The 20,715-nt window shown below is 41.2% G+C and overlaps 1 protein-coding gene across 1 annotated transcript in view; it reads left to right on the top strand.

Annotated features, from left to right (window-relative positions):
• The window catches only part of GALNT10 (polypeptide N-acetylgalactosaminyltransferase 10), a 93,057-nt gene that overhangs the window by 16,907 nt on the left and 55,435 nt on the right, over nt 1-20,715 (top strand). The gene's annotated exons all lie outside the window — the stretch shown is intronic.

The raw sequence follows: 20,715 nt of genomic DNA, 5'->3' as shown, positions 1-20,715 counted from the left end.
AGTGATGGGTTTATGTGGGTTTTTGCCTGTATCTGCAGCCTGTTTTTTTAGCAGAAATACGTGTACTGGTGGCTCTTGGAAAGGGTGCTGTCCATGGGTAGCAAAGGAAAGGCAGTGGCTCTGGCTGGAAGATCGGCAGTGAGGCACGATGTTCATCTTCCACTTCTGATGGAAGGCTGTTGAAATCCATCTGTCTCTTGTCCGTGAAGGGTTGTGATGCGCTGTTAAGGCAGACTTGTTCATAGACTTCAGTGATCTCCTCCATTCAGGAGGTGGAAAAGAATACCAAAGAAAACTTTCTTCCACCCTATTTATAAATTTTGTCAGTTTAACATGAATGAGTTTGGGCATGTGTTCAGTGCTGCTGGGTGATGCTGTTAGGATTCTGTTCTGGCTTGCTAAACAGGAGCGATGCATAACACCTCGCTATTCAGTGTGTGTGTGTGTGTAATCTGTTCTTGGTTCTGTGCAGTCAGCAGAAAGGGTCAGGTATTAATGAAAGAGAAGATCAGTTCATGCACCTGGATCTTGTTTGAAATTACAAAGCTTCAAAAGCCTCTAAAAGCTCTCAGTGGCTCCTCGAAAGAGGAAGCTAGTTGGCAGAGAAGACCCTGAAAGCTACTTGGTTATAGAGTACTCTTAAAATTTAATGAAATATGATCCAACATCTTAATTGCATCTCTGGGTTTACACATTTAATGTTGACTTTAGCAATTCTGCTTAGTACCTAATGGGGCTAAACTCCTTGTGTAACAATTAATCTCCTCCAAAAGATCTCAATCTTAAGGAATAGTAATACTTGAAAAAGCAGGGGGAGAGAGACAGCAGTTGCAAAGGTATCACCTGGCTTTCTGAAGCCCCTCAAGTTTTAAGTGTCTTGTGGTTCAAAGCAGTCTTGGCTTTAGCTTATTTTATGAAAATTTCCTCCCTACTAGTCTGCAGAATGGCTTGGACAGCCTACAGCGAGTATGTGAGAGATTACTGTGATCTGCAGCCAAAATGGTGGATGCATTAAACAATGCTCTTTAGCAAAAGAACTGCAGAACAGCTTTCCACAGGAATTTATTGTTCTTCAACCAGTAGCCACAAATGCTGGCTTGTGTCCCTGGAACACTGAATGTTTGAGACATGGCACGGTTTGCAGCAGGAGTTAGTCAACAGTTAGTTTAGGTCCATGGCTGCCATGTGATGCTGTACTATCACTTCAGCAGTCCTGCAATATTAGTTTTTTGCTTCTTTGGCTTCTGCTTACCAATTCTGCCTTTGCTGAGAGGTAAAAATAAAAGAACACAGGGAATGCTGCTGGACCTTTTATCCTTTGAGTGCTGTATCTGAGATCTTCATAACTTATATATTTGGGGTTGAAAGGGTAGACAGAGAAGGCGGTGTCGTTCCTTGGACAGTCAAACTGTTAAGAGGTTTTTTTTCCTCTTACACCTTTGGTGTACAGCAGTGTGCCTAGTTTGGAATGGGATGCTGCCTGAGTGATTCTTGCTCTTCATCATGGTTTACATTCAACCCCAACACAGGACAGTAAGAGAACGAATGTAGTTCTTGCCAGTCACTTATTCACAGACCACAGGAGCGTCACTAACTGCACCCCTTTCCAGCTGCATAGTCTGATGTGGGAATGGGACTGGATGCACTTATCTGGAGCCGTGGACTTCAAGGGGAAGAGGAAGTAAATGTCCCTTTCTTTATCTTGTCCTCAGAAAACATGCTATTCCAAACCCAGCTGGCAGAATGACCTGCATTGGGCAAAACACTTGGCACTAACTCTTAACAAGGCTGGTGGTTTTGTAGTACCAGACAGCTGGCATCCTTGCTGGGATTGCCTGAGTGGGCTTAATTTTTCAGCAAGGTGGATGCTTTGAGTCCATGGGACTGAAGATGCGCTCCTAAGGCACCCACCCAGCTCAAAGGTGGGAACCATGTTCTGGCACAGCAGGTTAATGTGCAGCTGTACAGGAAGTGCTTGCAATAAAGCAGCAGTCTTGGAGGTGGTGGATTGATTGCATATCCTCTCTTGCTTTCATCCGTCAGGATGGCTCTGGTTTCTCTAGTGGTCTACAGCTTGAGACTGAAAGAAAATGTCTATCATGTAAACGCTTTTGTGTGTGTATAACAGACTGTAAATGTTAAGGTGTTTTAGTATCTTGCAGTGTCATGTACCATGGTGGCATCGGTTGCATGAGCAGCTTTCAGAAGGGGAGAGAGGTGTCTTTGCTGTAGCTTTTGCTGCTCCATCTTTGAGTTTCTATTGCTAGAAGACCTGCTGTACTTTGAAAAGGTTGTAGTTGAAAGAAGTTACAAAACAGCACCCCAGCAGGGTATAATCTCCTCAAAGTAATCTTTTGGGAACTGCATGTACTTGATAGACATTTCAAGGCATAAACTCTCTATAAAGAGTAGAGAAAAGTTCATTGGTATCCAGGCGAAGACCCTTTGGCCATCTGGACTTGACTTAGATGTTGTCTACTCCTTGTGGTGTGGGTAAGGAGTGCTGTCTGAACTGTGGATATAAGGTGCTATGCAACATATTTTAGTACCACTTAAACTCCCTTGACCTAATCTGCTTGCTTTTTTACTGGAGCACGGATTAGCAGTGGGTTGCTAGTGTAAAAGTAAGCAGCAGTTAATTCTTGTAAGTCAAGTCCTGTGTGACTGTGATTTGGGTAATGGAAACTTTTTTGAAAAAAACAGGGAAAACTCCTCAAATGAACATGATAGGGGATAGCCAGGAGTGATTCTCATGCCAAATAGTGATGTGACAGGCAAATTGCATGTTAAGACTCGGATGATGCTGGCTACTTCAGCTGCTGCTTTCCTTCTCCAAGTCATGACTGATCTCAGCTCTTAGCCAGAGCAGGCTTCCTTTGGAGGCCTTAACACATTCCACAGGATTCCAGATTGTTCTGAAAATACTTTCTAAATGCTGTCTTAATTAAAGATTTCTTTAAGTCAGAATTAAGTTATTAAAATGTTCCAGGCATTTTCTAGAAGTCTTTGAAAGCTGACTGAACATTCCTTTCAAAGTTGATCTACTGCCTGTTGTGGGTTACAAGGTAATATTGTGCTGCTTGTGGGTTACAGATAAGTTCAAATATATGTTGGTGGTTGTGGTGTTTTTTTTAACTTGCAGGAGTTTGCTTTTTCTGTGAGCTTACGCTGCTATTGAGTCACTCTTCAGGATTTTGCAATTGTGTAGTTGTGGTCTTTCAGCAGTAATGGAAAAACAAGTCTAGCGTTCCTAGGAGGGCATTTTGAAAATCTCTGGGTATGTCAGACTAGATAGTGCTGCATAAGACAATAGACTAACAGCCATCTAAACCACTTTAGTTTTGTTTTGCAGAACCTGTGGCTGCTTCTGAAATACTGGGTGATCATACACAATAGGGTTTTTTGTACTTTACAGGAAAAACTGCATCCTGTGGAGTTGTAGACAGCTTGCAGAACTGTGCTGCTGCAAGCATTTAAAACACTGCTTAGGTGATTTGAGGAGATAAGAAATGCTGAAGAGATGTGCCCTTAAAGACTAGTTGCACTGTCCTGCGTCTGTCCGTGTCAAGAAGTGTGAGAAGAGGTGGTTCTCTGCCATTAAAGTAGTGATTAGAGCCTCAAACCCGAACTGTGTTGTGTGGATTGAGTGCTGCTGGTTTGGGGGTTTAATTAGGGGTTTAAGATTGTAAAGGCACACTGCAACTAGCTGTATTCGGTGTATCTAACCAAAAAGGCTGCGTATTGGAGGGAACTGAATTTCTGTAACAGTAAAGCAGTGTTCTTGCCTTAAAAGATGGGTTTGTAAGAGAGCTCTGGGTCTGCTGTCTTTCCAAATCAATGTTCTGCATAGGTTATGTTCTTCCTTGCATTTTGCAGGTAGTTTGGAGAAGCTAGTGGCTTCGGTAGGGTTGTCACATTTTCCTGGTGAGTGCCGTTAACTCCTGTAGAAGATTATATCCAATTTGCTGTTTACTTAGCCAGTGTTAGGCAGACTGGGCTGCTGGTTCAAAGGTGGAGTCAGTGCAGAGGTGTCTGTCTGAGCTTGAAGCCGGCCTCTGACACTTTGCTGTTCAGTTCTATAAAGTTTCAAGAGTTGGTTGTTATTTTTTTTTAAAAAAATAATCAGAACCTTGTCAGTTTATGTTGCTTCTGCTGGGACCCATGAGCAGCTGTGAAACTACTTATCAAGTTGATGTTCAGATTCTCACTGGAAATTGCAAGAGCATGTCAGACCAGGACTCAGCCCTAAAGCAGATGTGTGGTTATAGATAAGCACTATTGTCATGTACATCAACCCAAAATTTTTTACAATAACTGAAATAGAAGCAATTAACATTTGCTTTGCAATCTTCTGATGTATCAAAAGCAGTGTAATTATTCTCATTAAAGGTTCTGCAGTGGGAATGGATGACTGTCTCCATATTTGCTTGCAGTTACTGATAAGTAACAGTAAAGTCTGCTAAGTGGTTAGTCAGCAAAAGCATTACTGGGAAACTACAGGGCTATTGAGCACTTAAAAGCTGAAGACAAATTTTGAAGTGTCTTTTGTGTTCTGAAGGAAGGAGAGGAGAGAGAGAGGCAGCGCTTATGAACTTTGCACTGAGATCAGAGACTAAGCGGTGAAGGCAGTGAGTGAGTGCATTAGTCTATGGGGCTGAGCAAAACATTTCCTTCCTAAGAGAACAAAGTTTGACAGGGCTGTTTATCTCCCTTAAGTTTCCCAGGAGATACGAACCCAAAATACATTACACTCAACCTCTTCTATCACTGTACTAGATAATTTCTTTGTAGAACAACTTACCCGGAGAGGTCAGTTTTCTAGCACAAGCCTTGCTCCTCTGTTCCTGACAGTGTTTTGCAGATTTGCCTTGTTCGTGCAAGGTCCTTCCTCCAGAGCAGGATAGGTAAAAAGAGGTTTAGAGCTGCTCACGTTACAAAGACAAGGCAGTAACAGTTGTGTGACAGTTGCTTCTCTCCGACCCACAAACCAACATGTATTGGGAAGCTGCAGTTGGGGAAGGTGTACATAGTTTTTGTCCACTTCACTGCAATGTGAAGCACAAGTTTGGTGTTTTTTCAGAAGATTTCCACTTGGCAGTATGTCATTCTCCCAGTTCTCTCACTCTGGATCTGGACCCTGGCCTGTCCTTATGGGTGTGGGGCTCTTTGCTCACAGACCAGGAACTTGTGCTGAACACTTGCAATTCCTTTTGAGTTGGACACGCTTGCCTGCTTGTTGGGCAAATTGCTTCAGTTGGCTTCGACTATCCATACAGGAATGCCCGTTTGGGCTGTAGGAACAGCTGAAGTAGCTGGGTTTCCAGAGTGTTTGCTTGAGTTGTCTCTGCCAAAACCATGGAAGGCTTTTTAATACAGTAATTTGGCATGAGCAAATGAGAAGTTAGGCAAAGCATTTGAGCTGGTGGCAGTTGAAGGTTTGTTTAGAAGCATTTCCTAAAGGAAGGGAGAGGCTTTCCAGGGTGCCCTGTCAGTGGCTGGTCCATGCACAGCCGTGAGACTTTGCCCCTGTTATATTGCTGGGGGTGAGTCCCCAGCCCTGTCAGTCTCAGCTATGCCTTGTGATGCAAGTTGCTGTGCTTTTCCAGCCTCTGTGTTGGTGTACCTTACATCTGTGCTGATTTATATAGCTCAAACACCTTTGGAGCAGAAAAACGCTATCACCTTGTTTGAATGGCTTTCATTCAGAGGGAATGGAAGACCTGGGTCAAAACAGGGTTTCTGACTGGATTAAAATCCCTGCTCTCGTTCACTTCATTGGAAGCAGTAAGCCACTATTTGTTTGAGATAGAGTTTAAATTTTAAAACCACAACGTAAATCACTGAGGAAAGGGTGTCATTTTGTGCACCTGTAATGGTGATAACCTGGATAAAGCAATCTCAGGAAACTTATTTCTGGGGGAGGAGTGAAGGGAGGTATTCTGGGCATGGCACTTTAATGATAACTTCTAGAGCTTATGCCTCTTACCAGAAAGATTTTTGGATTTTTGACTGGTAAAATCAAAACCAGCTGGATTACGGGAATTTTAAGTATTTTTTTTAAAAAGTCCAAGAAGTCCAATTAGTAGAATTCAATTCATAAGAGTTTAAAAATAAATGGTAGGTTACCTTATAAAATATAGATCACTTGAGACTAAAGTAAGAGCAGGCATATGGTTTTGATATTTTTTTTTCCTTCAAACACTGGCACAGTACTGAGGCCAGACAACTTTATTTTCCTGATGCATTATAACCAGCTGCAGATGTTTTAGACTTTATCGCTTCTAAATGGGCTTTGACAAATGTCTCCTGGAAGCCAGCAGCTCTAAATATTACATGCAGTGTATTCTGAGGAAATGTTGAAAATAAAGTTTTAGGAATTAAACGTTCAGTGTATGAATCAAGAAAATTTACTTTCTGCTTTTGTCAGATTTGCTAGCTTAAAGCATTCTTTTGCGAGACATGCACAGATGTTAGTTGGGGGACACAGACTGGGACAGATACTGCTGTGGTCTTGCATGGTATGTTATTTATTGATCCTCTATTGCTAATACTAGAAGGTAGACACTTGCTTGAAAGGGTACTTCAACATCTGGCTAAATGCTGAACTGAAATTTGTAACAGGTATTCAACTTTTCAGCATTGAGGCAAAAAAAAAAATTAAGTATGTATTTGAACATCTGGAAACAGTTTCATTCTTCAGTGACAACGGCATGGCTCTTTACTACAGAAACTTTTGTGATGTTCCAATTACTCTGTTCAGGATTAAAGAACTTTAAGTAAAGATCTCTTTGTGCTTTTTGTATTTACATATTCAAATGTATGGCTTTGGGGTGGAGAGGAACTGACTGTATGATTATTGACATGAGAATTGCATCAGATGTCCCTGACTTCCAGAATTCAGACAGCTTGATTCATCGCTACATAAACCATTCACTTATTTTTCCATACCCTGAGAGAGATTGGGAAAATATCTGTGCTTTGCTGTAGGCACCTCACTGAAGCAGGATTCAGTATGCGGCACCCTGACTTCTCAGCCTGGTGAATGCAGGAGAGAAAGGAGGTGTCCTGAGAGGACAGGCTGAGTGCCTAAAGGCTGAATGCTCAGAACTAGGTAATGGAAATACCCCCCAATGTCGGGATGTGCCAAACGGGCAACGTATCTGATAAAGATTGTTTATATGTTAGCAGTTCATTAAGTAATGATAGTCCTAATTGTTTGAAATTGTTGGGGGATTGCCAGAAATCTTCATATAGAGTTTTAAAGGGAAATGGGGATTGCTTAAGTGTTATCAGTAGCTTTTTGTACAAGGACCTGTTTAGTAAACAGGTATTTCAGAACAAGGTATGTACCTTTATATATATGTGTGTGTGTGTGTAAGGTTAATGGTGCATCTAACTTGTACCACACAGGATAACCAAAAGGAATCTCCTTGCCTGTCTGTGTTACCCCTAAAGAGCCTTCCTCCAGCTTTGGACCAGTTTAAATATAAGCCAGCTTGTGCTCGTTGAAATCCTTAGTGTCTGCCTGGCACTGGGGAGCAGTTCCAAGAGAAGATTAGAGATGGCAAGCATCAATGGGTAACTGCTTGAGCAGGGACCTGCATGCTTTGCTTGAAGGGGCATGGCATACTGCCCTGCAGCGGGGAGCCGAATCAAGCAAATGCAAGTCTAATGATTTGGATTTTGCTACTTCACATCAGTGTTTAAAACTGCTTAGATATAATCCTCCTAGCAAATCTCTCCATGCTTTGAGATGGTGAACATTCACTGCTGCACACTGATGTTTAAGTATGAACTGGTTATACTGAATTCTTGTGCAGCTGAACAAAGGCTCTCACTGATGCCTGGCAAAGAGGAGAAGTTTTCATGTTTGATTCTGTTTGTACAGAAGCATAAAATGGTTCTTTGTATCAATGTACTATAACAAGTGAAACATTCAGCCAGAGGGTTGGTTTTCATAGTTGCCAATTGTGTAGTGACTCTGGAAAGTGCATATGTCAAATACTTGGCAGGGTGGGGGGAGTTCTGCTAAGTTGCTGTGGAGCTACTGGTTGCATGTTTTCTTGCCGTATGAATTATTATTAATAGAGGTTGCTGTTCATAATATGATTCTTTTCTTAGCGATGGCTCACCTGAGCCACAAAGGGAGGGTTTTTTTCCCCCAGTTACCCAGGATGTTTCTACAATCTGTAGAGCTTGCTCTGGTTTCTTGCCATGACTTCATCAGAAAAAAGATAATCTCAAAGGTAGTATGTGCCCCTCATATGCTGTTATCTTGATATACTTATTCTCAGAGGTCCCCTCTCTACTGTGTATGGAGCCTAAAGTCATCACGTTTCTGACTAAAAGACAAGCCACCATTCATTTTCTGAAACAGCAGTTAAAAGCATATAGTATTTTTATGTTGCACTTGGAAGGTTGATGGAATACTTTGAAATCCATAGTAGCTATGAACTTTGGCTTGCATCTTCTTGTACGGAAAAGAAAATTATTCCACCTTTAATGGAAACTAGCAGAAAGCTGCTATTTAACTTGAAGGAATTTGGGGTGCTTTCTCATCCCTGTAGTCTAAGTGGAGTTATCTTAGCTTGTCTGAAACAACTGCTGCTTTTTGAAATGCATTTAAAGGAATTTTGGAAGATAAAGTATTGGATTTCTCCCAGATTGCCACAGTGTACTGTAGTTTCTTCATACATTCCCTTCTTAGATGAAATGTTCAGCTTACTGCAGTGAGAGCTGCTATGTAAATTGTTCCGGACAGTCAGAGTAGTTCTTACCAAGGATGTAGGATTAAGTGACGAAGACTTTTAACTATACGTGAGCATTGGGGTTTTTTTGCATGCAGTGATCTTTTGAAAGCCTGCAAAGATTATTTAAATAGAACAATGTTGCTGTGGAGTTGTTGTTTAATCAGGATTCTCTTTGGCTTTTACTGAGATTAAAAAGTTAGCAGGGACTTCATGTACTTCTGAAAACTAAAGCAAGTGCCTGTTTAATGTTTTATATAGGAAGGTGGTTTTAAGTTGGAGCAATCAATTAGATTCAATTGTTTGGAGAGGTTAAAAAAAGGTGTACTAAGCAGCCAAAAATGTGTTGAATTTCCCACCTACTAGTAAGCATTTATTGATTCCTTTAAGGCTGGCACTGAGGCTTTCATTCTGTTTTTACAGAAGCTACTTTCTGCTTTAGAAGAATTTTAACCTCTGGTTCAATAAGCCTGAAAGTTGGGGGAAAGTGGAGATCGATACATGTTCCTGTATGAGGGAGTATGAAAGTGTGAATTTGAGTTTTGTGAGTTTGTGAACAGGAAGAATAGTAAATTGCCTGAATAGGCTCTTCTGCCTGATGAATAATGATCCAGTAACCAAACAGTGCATGTTAAAGATGGCTTTGACACAAGTTGCCTCAGTAATAGAGGTGATTTGAAGATCTTGCCCCCATCTTGCAGCTGGCTTCCCCTTCCATTGTGCTGGTATGCCTCTGGATGGGCACCTACTGTAAACTCCATCGATGAGACTAGCTGGTTTTGAAACAAGAAAAAAGCCCTTTGACCAAGCTTTGCTCCCAATGATGATGAGGATAGAATAACAGTGTAATTCAGCAAGCTGTTCTTGCCCAGCTGTGTGGAAGAGAGACTGTTGGTCTCACATGTTCAAAGAATTTGCAAAGATTTACTTCAGACCATAGACAAAAGTGTCAGGATCTATCAATCTAAGATTAGTTTTACTTGAAAGTACATAGCAGCCTTGATTTTGCTTGTTTTGTTATGTGAATTGGAAAGTAATTCCACTAAATTGAATGTATTAAGGATTTTATTTTTTGCTTTTGGCAAGATTGACATCTCATCATTACAGTAAGCGTTATGGTCCTTCCTCCTCCTAATGTCATTTGTGAAAATCCAGCCCTATGTGGGCTGCTTCTGAGCAGCTGTCCTAAATGGGATTACTGAAACACTGACATTTATCTGAGCTTTTTACTTTTATAATTCATAATAGCCAACTGCTCTGGCTTATGCTTTTGGGGATGGTGAACTTGTCTTGCCTCTCTGCACAGTGGTAAATCTATGGTAAACATAAATATTTCCTGATCTGGGAGCATCATATGGACAGTTAAATCTTGAAGTCTCTTTGCTTGTTACTTCGAGTTTCAAGAGATGTTGTTAGAAGTAAAAAAAGACTAGTTCATTTAATATGTGGCCCCTAGAGTATTTTATAACATGAGGTGTGGGAAAATAGGTCTAGTTAAAGGTGCCTGTGAAGCGATACTGAGAGAAGTAAAATCTTGAGGAGGGGTGAAAGTATTTCATTGGTTTGTACGCATGTTGAATGAGTTTAGATGCATCTCAGAGACCACTCTGGTTGGCAACTTGTTATGCAATACTGAGACTGACCTTTAGTATGTGTTAGATATGAATTATGAAGCGATCTGAGTCCATATTCCATGTGCATCTCTTAACAGCGTAAAATTATTCAAAGTTGGGCTGTTTCTAGCATTAAATGTCTGGCATATTTATGATTCTCTTGCCTTTCTAGCAAAGGTGGTAACTTTCACATGTAGCATTTTACTTCATTTTCAGGCGGCCCTAGAACATGTAGCTTGTTTCCCAGTGGTCTTGTGTGTGCTGACATGCAAATTTAATGGATTTAGTTTGGGATTCAGGCTAATGTTCTTGGGCAAAAAAAAGCTTGTCACGTTCCATGATCTCCTGGGGAGAGATCGCTGGCAGGTTTAAGTATGGCCAGCTTCGGTTTAGGCTAAATAATCTGCTTGCTTATTACTACTAGTTTTGGCAAAGTGTGGTGTGCTTTTCCTGAAGATTGATAATCAGCTTCCCTCTTGTGGTTCCACTTCTATTTAAAAAGCCATCTTTCTTACTGCAGCCTTTATCTTCCATGCATCCTTTCCCTAAGAGTAGCAACTGCAGAGGTGGCATTTTCAACAACAGGTTAGTTGATTAAATGCTATGACAAATTATTACAGCTGCTGTTGTATTTAATTTTACAGTGTCAAGTTACTCTGTCTTAAGTAAGTGCCAAAAATCTCCAGTTCCCTTTTGTAGAGGTCGTTATATGTGGCTCACCTGTAAACATGTCATCCCTGTATGTCCTCTCCTTTAAAGAGGGGAGAACAGATGTTTCTACCTACCGAAAGATGCTTCAGGCACTTGCTGCAGGAGATGGTCACCAGGCTGTCAAAAGCAATCTTTATGGGCAGGCTGGTCTTTCAGAAGGAGATGTGTTTACAGAGCATGAAATTAACATTTTTGCAGAGAGGCAAATAATTGCTTACAATGGAGACTTTAGCAGCAGATTTGAAGCTTGAATGGTTATTAGTAAGGTCAGATGGAGCACATAGTGATGTCCACCTCCTGAGCAAAGTCATTCAGAACTTTTTAGCCGTTCATTTACGCTGAAAGGTTTTAAGGTGTTGTAATGTTCACGCCTTAAGCTTCTCACTTTTCATAAAAACTTGTAATGGGCTGTATCTGTATAAATGGTATGGTTCCTTCAAAATCATTTTTGAATGGAAAACTATTTTTTGACTTGCAGAAAGAGAGGGGAAAGCCTTATCCCTATTATCTTAGTCTTGAATTATTATTAGTAGTGCTCTAGTGATTGCAGGGTTTTAAGATGCTTTGCACGAAAAGTCTGTGAAGTAGGCAGTTATTATAAACAAAAGGGATCTCTGTGAAAGCTTTCTGTGGTCAGGAGACGGGTCTAGAGGGCCAAAGGTCTCAGGTGGTGTTGGCTGTCCTAAGCTGCTCTGGTTAATGCTCTTGCTTGTCAGGTCAGGGCTTTTTCTTGAGCAGCAATGTAAAACTGTCTCCAAAGAATGGATATTGGCAAAATTAATCAGATTGATTCTTTGCTTATGACACTGATCAAGTCTTGAACTTCAGTCTTCTATGGTAATAAGACCAGTTCATCATCACTAATTGCATCTCTTCGTTCCCGGTTTCCTCAGCCTGCTTACTCCTTCAAGGTGACTTCCCCACTTCAACAGACGTGCATGTGTGACAACATTTAAAAACCACAGAGCCTGAAGTAGATGAACTTCTTGTAAAAGAAATTCTGTTCTATTGCAACTAACCACATCACAGAATTAATGTTAAATGTAAGTGTTCAGTCAAACTTCAAAGTGGAAGTAGCTTTCCCTCTCTGCACACCACAGTTGTAAATGGCTCTTAAGTCTTGGGGCACTCAGTTTTCAAAACATCTGTGCTTCTTCAAGGGCAGAGGGGGTAACAAACGTGACAAAGGCTGCTCTGAAAACCTTTTTAAAGTGCTGCATGTTACACTCGTGATCTTCCCACTGCTTTTCTGTAGGACATCATTCTTCAGAGTTAGTGGGACTTCTTACTCTGTTCACACTGTGCTGAACAGCCTTAATCATAACCCCTTTCGGTAGAGTTGTCCTTGTCTGTACTGAAAGCCAGTGAATGTGGATCTTAAAAACATCTAAGCATTGCCCAAATACTCCCCAGAACAACTGTCTTCATGTTCTGGGAACACCCAAAATCTATGATAGAGGATATATATCACTCCCTGCCCCTATTAATAGAAGGCTTTAAATAGTTTAAGCTACTTCTTCGCAAGACCGAGCAGAGATTCACCTTCAGAATTCTTCCAAACAGGTGAAACGGAACTCAGTTTCTGCACACTTTGTGTAAGCTGTGCAGTAGCACTGTTTTGCCAGCACTGTTTTTGCTGTGAGTTACACCATAAATTTGCGGAGGACATGAGAGAGGCAATGCATAGAATGAATTACTCAGATGCTCTGTAACAAGACTTGCTAACAGCCTACCCTCTTTGAAATAGTCCTAGCAGCGTGAGTTTTTTGTTTTCCTGTTTAATGAGACTTGGTAAAACAAACACCTAAGTAAATCTGAGAGTCTGTATCGGTCATTCTCTGCTGTATCTTACGTACGAACATGCATTTTATTTCTTTATTGATTTTTTCTTTTTTTGTCAATGCTTAAACAATATTCTTTCAATATGAAGTGAGACACAAAAGTACTAGATATAACATGTTTGAGTCAAATTGGGTAGTACTTTATTCTGGTATGACAAGGTACAAAGTCTCTTTCAGAGAATGTCCTACTATACAGCGATTTTTCTCAGTCCCATGGAGCTTCATTATCGTGAGGTCAGACTATGTGCTGTAGAAAAAAAGAGGTTTTGTTTTTATTATAGGGCTAACTGCTATGCACTTGTAATGACCGTGAAGGATAGCAAATGCTCCAAATCAGTTTCTTTGGAATATAGTCCTATTGTGCTGTAGGAACTAGAGTAGATCTAGGAAAAGAGAAAATACTGTGATTCCTGCTGGATGCTTGTGAGATTGTTCAGCTGCCATAGTCCTGTCCAGAAAGCGGACAGTGAAGATTTCTGGAATTCAGTGTTTTCAGTGTATTCTCAAGGGAGAGATCTCCCTCATGATAAGATGAGACTCCTCAAAGTCTAATTGCCTCTTGGCCCAAGACAGAACCTACTAATTTCTCATGTAGTTGAAAAAAGCCTCTTTCATAATTTCATGTGTTCTGCATTTAATTTAATGTCTTTCAGTTTTCTTCTTTGCAGCAGTGTGGAAATGATTGAGGACTATTTGTAATACTTGCCCTTCCTTTCCTTTCTGCCCAGAAATCTCTGCCTAGTCAGCACCCATTATTTTGCATTTTTCTGTGTATGATGTTTCTGTAAATATCTCAGGATGAAACTTGCTTTTTTTTTTTCCAGACAGTAGGACACAGATTCATACAGTCTATGATCTATCATCACCGAAAAATGGTGATAAACCAGCTGCTGAACAGCTGCATAAGAAGTCATTCAAGTCTTGTGTTTATACAGTTAATGCCTTCTTTACCCACCCTTTGAATTGTATCCCAGATTTTTTTGATGTATTGTTCTGTTGTCAGGGCCACTTTTGAATTTTAATCCTGTTCTCCACTCAGTTGGCAACATCAGCAGATTTAACAAGCATGCTTTTCATTCCAGTATTGAAATCGATAGATAATTTTACAGGGTCTAGAAAGATTCTTGCAAAGACCATTGTGACACGACCTGAATGTTCACATCAAGATGTGTAAGTTTTGATTAGATTGGGGTGAATTCCTGTTTGAATATTAACAAGACTCTGTATACTCAGGTCTGCATGGAGTGGAGTGATGCATCTGTCCTCTCTCCTGCCTGCCCAGTTGTTACCTGTCCCAGAAAGAAGCTGCTTGTTTCTTAGTTTTTGATCCCGACACTGCTGTAGTTAGTAGCTGTTTGTCACTTTCAAGGTGACGCCCAAAAGAGCGATTTGTCACTTTTTAGGCATGTACAGTGTTTTTATATCAGCATCCCCAGCCCTGCTCTTCCTCGGTTCCCCAGATGCGTTCGTTATCTTTCAGTTATTGGAAATCTCAGGCACCCTGAGACCGTCAGCCAGGTTCTTCCCAGGCCTGACCAAGTGATTTTACCAGTTTCTATTTTTTCCCTATTGTACCCTAACAAGGTTTAGTGTACCCTCTTGCTACACTGGCACTATGAGCAATCGGGTAGTTTCTTGCTGTATTACGTACTTGTAGCTGCCTATGCCAAGTGGTGAAGCACCTCTAGGAGGAACCAATGTGCATACGTAGGATCTAGCCTTTAGATTCAGCATTTTAGTGTCGATCACTTGATCTTTTCCTGGCCTTGGGTCAGCCTCATCTCAGCCTAGGGTGGAGGCATGGGCAGTTAAAAGCCTTGGGATGGCATAAAGATGTGCGGTGTTCACAATGTCGTGCTGCATTCAAGAGGGGTAGAGTCAGACCTCTTGAGCAGCTTGCTTAGGAGACAAGTATTAAACCTGGGAAGTGTGATCAGATGGCGCATACAGTACACATAAGTGCAGGGAGTTCTGCCAATGCTTTCCTTGTAGAAGGAGGAGTGGCAGAAGGGTGGTAGACACTCTTTTGCCGGGTATGCATGCTTGGCACTTCAGCTTTTAATGGGTGAGAAGTCTTTATCTGTTATTGTAAATGCAATTTATTTTTACGGTCCCCAGAAGTTCCCATGGAATAACCCTCCCCATATGGTTCATGGTGGGATTTTAGTCCTTACTTGTGTGATGTTCATGTTCTGCAAGTCATCTTTGCAACCTGTCAGTGGTGGCTTGGTTTCCTGAAGAAGGTTTAAGGCTGAAATTGGGATTTTTGCGCTTGTTTTTTTTGTTCCCAGTGGCATAATGGAGCTTGTGCCTGGTCTCAAGGAGCAGCTCATGCTTCCTGGTGAGAACAACTGCTTACAGGAACACTGTAATGGTACGAAGAGTCTCCTACAGCTATTGCCCAGCTGCTCTGCACTGCAGTGTACAGCAGGACTCCTCCTCACCATCGAGAGCAGTAATTCTGTGTGCTGCCTTCTGTACAAGGAGAATCTGGAGATGCAAACAAAGCACAAGTACATCAAATAACTGACAAGATAAACAGGGGGAAATTGGTGGTAGCATGGCTCAGATTTTTTTCAGTAACTGGGGTAATAGCAGTAAGTCTCATTCTGAGAGGAGTGTGATTAATCCTGGCATAGATCTGTGCATTTGCTATTGCTGTGTGCAATGTACTAGTTGTCTGAGCAGCAGTTAAATAACTTCTTAGGAAGAAGAGGCGTGTTAAATGTTGCTTTTTAGTGCTTATGTTTTCAGTTTAACGTAACACTGTCAAGAAGCATCAAGTCTCCCAGGAAGTTGGTAGAGAATTTACTTGAACATCTTTAAAATAGCTAAAAGGCAAATAGTGGTATCCTGTTGCTGACAACCAGAAACATGTGGTTTTGCTGCATTGCTGCTAACAAAAAGCTGTGCATAGACCGGTGCTAACATTGTCAGTCAGGAAGCAGAGCAGAAGGTGGGCTACTTCAGAGCACCACCTGAAGTAACAGTAAATGAATTGAAAACTATGTTTGTTTTTTTTTATTTTCTAAACCAAAGCTGTAAAAATGATTGTTACAGGTACTCTTGGTTTCTCAGTGACTGGAAGACAAGCAAACAGTGTGTCAGCACTGAAGGTACTGCATGAAGAGTGTAGAAAACAAAATAGAAAAATGCTCGTTTTATTTATTATTAAAATTTTATTTATTAAAAACTTTGTCTTATTGGAGTTAGCAACTATTTTGTTCGTTACGTTTAAGTATTGTGTGAGCATAGTATTGTTCTTGGTAGCAGGAGGTAACTGGGGGAATGGTCTTCAGTTTTGCATAGAATTCTTTTGGCCTGGGTATTTATTCAGCAGGGGAGGTTGGGAGGGAGAGGGGGGTCCTGTGTCACCTGGCCACATTTCCTGGGACAGCTTATTGTTAAACTGCAACTGTGATCTGCTGAGCAAGGTGAGCTGTCTGGCGATTATGTCCTGTACTAACAGGTGAATGCTGCTGGTAGATGATTCGACATCCTCTGGTTTTGAGTCTGACTTTTCAGCAGATGACATTGTCATTCTTGGGCAGATTGTATCTCCTGTCAAAACTCTTGACAGGAGATATTTCTATAAATTTATGTGTAACTCCAAATGATGGATAAGGGCTCAAGAAAAAGCTAAAATACAGACTTTTTGCCCCCCAGTATCTTTCAAAATTCATTAGGGGAGAAAGCAATTCCTAAGCTTGACGTGCAGCTTACGATGGGAAGCGCTCTGTCCACTGACATAAAACAAAATCTAAGTACCTGGCACACAACTAAATGGGAATGATCATTCTTATTCCAGTTTTTGAATCGTATCTGTCACATAGCTTTTGTATGGCTTGGATATAGTTTTCAGTAGCAGTAAATGCTGAGGGATTTTTTTTTTACCTTTTTGGAGTGTTTCAGAACAGTGGTATTAATCTTCTTGAAACTGGTGTACTCTGCATGCTGACAAATCTTTGCCCCTCACCAGGCTTCAGACTTCTGTAACATGCCCTTGAATTTTGCTTAAGTTCGGCATCAGCCCAATTTCTGCAAAGAAAGCTAAATATCTGACCTACGCTGTCAGCTGTTGCAAAGACTGCTGCAGCTCTGCGAGGCTTATAGATAACTTACGGTGCTGTGTCTGCTTTTCCAGGCAAAATCTAGATCACTTCTGTTTACTATTATGAACTATAACTGTTGGCAAGCCTTCAAACAGCCTTGAGCATCCTACCTCAGAAAACATGTTATAATGCAGTCTCTTGTCTTACTTGTGCCTTTCTCTATGACAGTGCAAGGCATCCTGGTAGTGTAGTTTGCACACTGGTAGGTCCCAAAATTGAATAGTTTTCTCTTGATTTGTCTGTTTCTGGAAAATATTTAGACTTATTCCTTTGGATGGCTAGCGAGAGGTTTTATCCTGTCCTTGCTTCAGAGATTGTTGGAGCATTAGCAGACATCTCTTTTTATGCCAGGATTTCCCCAGGAGCCAGTGCCCATCCAGGTAGATTCCGTTTTATGAAAGGGAAAAATTGTCGTAGTTTTTTCATCATTCAGATAGTTACAAATGCTGTAATTTTTCTGTGAACTGGGCAAAGTCAAATTTGCGGTCACGTGTTTGCCAGGTCCACCTACGTTAAGCACCAAGCCTAGCTGTAATCTTGTATTGGCTGCCTGAGTGCTGTGAATTTTGATTCTGTGCAGTATTTCTGTGTTGAGAATATATGGGATGCTCATGGGTGTATCTTTAATGAGACTTCTGCTAGTATGATACATGGTTTGATTCTGTGCTAGCATTCAGAATATTTGGAAGTCATGTTCACTCGAGCAGTCCTTGATTGGCTTAATGTTCCTATAACCTGATTGGGAGTTTATAGCCCAAGTACAGGGAATTCATGGAAATGATGGAATTAATAGGTTTTGAACCCTGCATTTTTTTTTCTAAATCTTAATGCAGATTATTCAGGTGTTTCTGCATATGCAGCATAATCTGTAAGTCTTAACTGGTAAGTCAGATTTCAGAAATGGTGCTCCAAAGTGTGTTCTTACAGGAAACCAGTATAGCTTGTGTGCCGTTTGCCCAGGTTAAATGGAGCATGTATGTATGCAGACATCTGGAGGGTTCTGCTTCAAATGTCCGTTCCTCTTAATTATTCTCCAAACCACCTTGTTCACTCTTCTTTCTGTGAATATCGGGCGTGTTGTATTTAGGACGGCTTCAGATACCACTAAATGCTGTGGAAAACAAAGTCCATCTCTGTGGATTTCATACTCACAGCTTCTGCCAGGAGTTGCAGTCAAAAACCAGCTCTGGGACACACAGTAAAATATTACATGTATGTTGGTTCCTTGGGAGAGCTCACCCAGTTTTAAGTTTCCAAAAAGCATGTAAAGCAGAATGGGAAGGTGGGAGGAGTGGGAAATCTTCAGTGTCATTTGGAATGGCAGTTCAGAGATGTCTAAATCTCTGAATTATCTACATCTTCATACTCAGTGTATTTTCTGTCAGAGTCCCTCCTGGCTGTTGTGCCTCAGGCAGAGTGAGTAGCGTGTTGTATCCCATCTCGACCGGAGGGTAGCCCAGAGAGTGAGACTTGTTTGGGAATTTTATAATGTGTTGCTGTATCTTAAAGCAAGGTCAAAGAAACGTGCTTATAGCTTGAGGGGGAAAAACAAGGAGGTTTCTGATGCAACTAAATGCCTGCAGGAACTTATTCCACAGTTTTGAGCAGATCCCCGAGACATGCTACTGTGTGGGAAATGGAGCGTTTCTGCAGATGGGAAGGGCTGTAAACGTTTTAGTGAACAGAAAAAATGAGAAAGCTGTTGTGGGCAAATGAAAGCGACGAGCCCTGTTCTGAAGTCTAAAACTAGGCCAGCTGGGTTTTTAACAGCTGAAAGAAAAGTCAGAGGCTAAAACTGCTGCGCTATCACAAGGTGTGCTAAAACCCAGGGGAGAACTCGCTGCTTGATGCTCTGCGCTGACTTCAGAAAGGCACTGTGCGTTTGGAAGCCTGGATTGAATTAGTCAAACAGTAAGTTTAGAAGAGCAAACATTGCAAGATTGTAATACCATTTCTAAAGGTAAGCGAAGACCAAAGCGTAAGGTGTGTTGGTAGAGACAGATGGCTCAGCTGGATGTTGTATCGCTGTCCTTAGCTGATGTCTTTAGACTTCAATAGGCTGATGAACCAGGACTTTTTGCTAGATAAAGCTGTTGTGCTAAGGGATTTTCAGCAGCTGAGGTTGAGTAAAACTTGTTACCTGGAGGAATTGAAAGAAGGGGAAAAGTTTCAGTTTGAGCAAATACTGTTCTAGCACTTGATACAAAAATGATGCTGCATTACAAAGTAGTCAGCTAAAATTGGGTCATGCTCGAGCAGTAGGTTGTCCTGTCCACCATGGAGCTGCAGGAACATATTTCTTCAATAGCTCTACAAGCAGCTACCAAGTATCCCTGGGTGTTCTGCAGAAAAGACTCTGCTTTGTGTCTGTATGCACTGATCCGTTCAGCTGGTTCTGGTCCAGCTGTGGTTTAATTAGCTGGCACAGGACAGGGACTGATCCTAGAGTGCCCACAGTTATTTGTGGTGTTACTTTCTGAAGGAAGCAGGCAGGTTATTTCCATACCTTGAAGCACAGCTTTCTCAAAAAAAAAAAAAAAAAAAAAAGCACAAATCTGAACATGTGGATTCCAATATTACCGGTGTTTCAGAGCATGATGGCCAAATGGTAGCATCGTGCAGGAAACTTAAGTCTGGTTTGAACCTATTGCCTGGATCCAAGTCACAACACAGCGGTGAAGATGTACTTGCCTTTTTCTGTCTTTGAGAGCACTTTATCGTTCCACCTGATGTGCTGCCATTTAGTCCTGTGTTGCCTTTTAATAGTTCCTGAAATGTTGAAGGTATGGATTATGTTAATGCAGCTTTGAAATTTTTAATGGACTGAAATAGCTTAAAAAATTAACCTTTTGAAAACACTGGGGTGGATGGCATGACAGGCTTTTAGCAGCTTGCTTTTTCTAGTACTATGCTATCTCCTGTTCCAGTAAATGCAGAGCTTTGACTGACTGAGGTTATGCTCAGCTTCCTGACTCAGGACAAATGCCTCCAGCTGATGCTGGAGATATTTTTGTTTTTCATTAGACCTTCTGAAAATCTCAGCTGTTTTTATGGCAGTACAAAGGATGGAGGCTGTATGTGCTGTGCAGGTGTTCTACCAATTAGCATGTTGAACAACCAATAGATCTCTGACAAACCAAAAAGGAATTTTATTTCTTCATGGTGCAATAAGACTTGATATCTATTTATTTATGAAAGTTACCTATGTTTAGCATGGATTGTCCCACAATCATTAAAACCTGGGCTTCTCCTGCAGCAAGATGGAGGATTCTTCCTGATTTTTGCCAGACAAGGCTTCTCTCATGTTTCCAGCCTGCCAAAACCCCTTGGGTGCTCTAAGATTTGGAAGACTGGAAAGAATCTACCTATAGATGTTTCTTATTTCTGCTTTGCCATGACGCAGATCGTGACAACTAGGTTGTTTCCAAGGTGCGTACTCTTGTCTTCCACGGAGTCCACCTCGGGTTGCAACTTCCTTTAATAAATAGAGGAATGGTGTCTGTTTGCTCTCCCTTTTCCTGTTGTTTTTCTGGATTGTTTTGTCATCTTTGGCATCTTGTTGTAAGGTATAAATGCAAGATATACTTGCTGAGGTGCTGGAATAAATGAAGAGACCGGGGACAGAAGAGATGCCCCATTTAATGCTGTCCCCAAAGACCATACTTGGGTCTGATCATAGTTCCTTGTATTA

Source organism: Falco punctatus, assembly GCF_963210335.1.
Source record: "Falco punctatus genome assembly, chromosome: 8".
Lineage (NCBI taxonomy): Eukaryota > Metazoa > Chordata > Aves > Falconiformes > Falconidae > Falco > Falco punctatus.
This window is presented reverse-complemented; position numbering and strand designations above follow the sequence as displayed.